Raw genomic sequence first — 2,563 nt, 5'->3', positions numbered from 1 at the left:
CTTCTGACACCAATGTAACGTTCACAAGGTGAGTCGGAAACAGGCTTCTTGTTATTAGGCTTTAATAACTCTTGTTCTTTACAGATGATCACAGGCACATGTACACTTTGTGGGTTCTACCCAAGCGGCAAACTGTGGGGTAGAGCCGTGAAGCCAATACGGAAGTGTCACACACTGCAGTTCATATATTGGCCGATAGGCGATGGCTGCAGAAAGGAGCAATTTCCATAGACCCCCATGTTAAAATGCCCAACTTTACAGCAGAAAAAAACATGTTTCTCTCCCTGGCTCCATACATTTTTATTATCGATATAGTTAGATTCCACCTTCATGATTATGGATCTGAGAGTGAATTGTTTTCTAACGCGACCCTTTTATTTATATTAGGTCTTAAAGTGTGTGCATAAATTAGGGCGTGGTCACATTGAGTGACGGCTCTGTCAGCTTCTTGTCTCTCTGCTAGCTGCTCCGTGAAGCTAGCAACAGGGACTCTGCCTGCTCAGCTCATCCAGGAAACACAACTTGTAGCCGGCCGTGGTTGTTTGTTCTTCATGCTTATATATCGGACTATTGTGACTCGCTCTGCGGTTAAAACAGACGGTGCATGAATGCGGTAAGTGAAATTCGAGTGCTTTATTTATGTGTTAATGATTTTAATCAGCTACGTAATGAATGGTAAGGCTTGGGTTAGCATGTAAGCTAGTGGTAGCTACATCGGTGCTAACGATTGTAATCGTACCCTCCAAGTTAAAATCATAGACTGTATATATAAAGGTTAAAACGAAATAGACAAGTGTTAAGCGTTAAGTGGGATAATACTGTTGAACAAACGGCTTCTGTTTGAGGTTGATAAAATAAGGTTACATCCTTCTAACTTAGAGATATTTTATTATGTAGGTAGAACTGTATGCATCTAAGGTTAATTTAAATTGGCTATGCTCAAGTATGTAGACAAGCTCATGTCGAAGTAGTGTATGTGAAATCAACCTCACAATAAGATGTGTGTGTATATTACAATTATTAATGTCATGTTTCAAGATGATTACTTGGATATTACAATATGGTTGATTGAGCTGGAGTTCATTATCGAGCTTACACGTTAACGTCACAGTCATCTGAAGAACGAACTCAAACCTTGTTGTTTTTATTAATTGCATTACCAAATGGGTATCAAATAAACAGTAAGCATTGGTAACACAACTTCCAAAGTTACAGTAAAATAAAAAGGACCCTGACTCGGACAATACACAATCCAACATGTCCAACAAAAGAGAATCAGTTATATTGTTTGTACACATGGTACTTTACATATATATATATATATATATATATATCTGTTTGTTTAAGGTGTCCAGGTGATGCAGACAGGCTGGACCAGAGAGTGAGAGACAGAACTGGACTCCTCACAGCAGTGAACTTCAGCACAGGTACAAAGACTCTTTTTTTCGTACTGTACAAAGAATCAAGAAAGATATGGGTTTAAATTAATGAAGTATTGACTTGAATACACTGATATATATTCCATTAAACAATACTAAATACTAGATCACCTACGCATCAGTTAAGTTGAGGGTTTTTTCCATGCAAAAAGTTACATTTAGATATTTAGCTTTGTCAGCTTTCTAATTTAATGTATTGAAGGCAAAGATATGTAACACATAGTGAGAACTGCTACTATTTATCTCTCAATACTGTCTGTAAAAAACGTGGTAAAAGTGATTCTTTCAGGGAGAGAACAGAGCAAGCTTCTACAGTTGCACTACGTTTTGATAACAGTTAAATATTATTTTGATAATAACATATATTTCAATGTTGATGAACTTCATACTGTTCATTCATAATCTGATTGTTTTTGTAGCTCATTGTTTAAATAAAAAAAAAACATTACAATTACAAAATAATTATATCTACAGCCCCTAAACACACAAACACACTGCTTTCATAAATAACACACTTGTTCTGTAATAATATGTTTTATGTTTCCTGTCATTTTTGTTAGGAAAGGACATACCTGAAAGACACGACATGTTCTCCTTCTCTGAGGGTCAAGAAGAACATCCAAGAGGATCATTAAAAGCTGATGCTATGAGATGTTAAGACCAGTACAGGACATTCACTATAAACAACTTTTATTGTAAAAACAGTCAGCTTATCGAATGCAGCTATTTCCACATCTACACTCCATCAGCTGATTATTTCTATTTGCCTCACTTTATGAGCTTCACAACATGTACCTTGTTTTGCAACGTCACAAATAAATGGGGCCAATCTTCAGTCAGATGTGAATGTGTAATCTAACATTTTCAGTAAGAATAATGGATGAAAGGAGTGCAAATACAAATACAATTTATTGAAATGTGAACCAAAAGTTAATCAAATGTTTTAAATAAAAAGCACATATGGACAGAAGGTGTAAACCTATTAAATGTATAAGTAAACACATTTAGTCAAATAAAGTGACAGACTAGGCCTGTGCAGTTGGTATCAGCTTTGGCCAGCATGGGCTCCTTCATCAGCCCTGGTCCTCCTCGCAGAGGAAAGACCCTCAGTCCTCTCCAAACCA

General features: G+C 36.5%; 1 long non-coding RNA gene across 1 annotated transcript; it reads left to right on the top strand.

Moving 5' to 3' along the window:
- The first annotated feature begins 517 nt into the window (after nt 1-517).
- LOC139433763 (uncharacterized) lies at nt 518-2,258 on the top strand. The gene is made up of 3 exons (XR_011643151.1): nt 518-613; nt 1,348-1,427; nt 2,000-2,258. It is a non-coding gene; the product is annotated as an uncharacterized lncRNA (long non-coding RNA).
- The last annotated feature ends 305 nt before the right edge of the window (nt 2,259-2,563 follow it).

This window comes from Pseudochaenichthys georgianus, chromosome 4 (assembly GCF_902827115.2).
Source record: "Pseudochaenichthys georgianus chromosome 4, fPseGeo1.2, whole genome shotgun sequence".
NCBI classification, from domain to species: Eukaryota; Metazoa; Chordata; class Actinopteri; order Perciformes; family Channichthyidae; genus Pseudochaenichthys; species Pseudochaenichthys georgianus.
The sequence above is the reverse complement of the archived record's forward strand: the minus strand, read 5'-3'. Positions and strand labels throughout refer to the sequence as shown.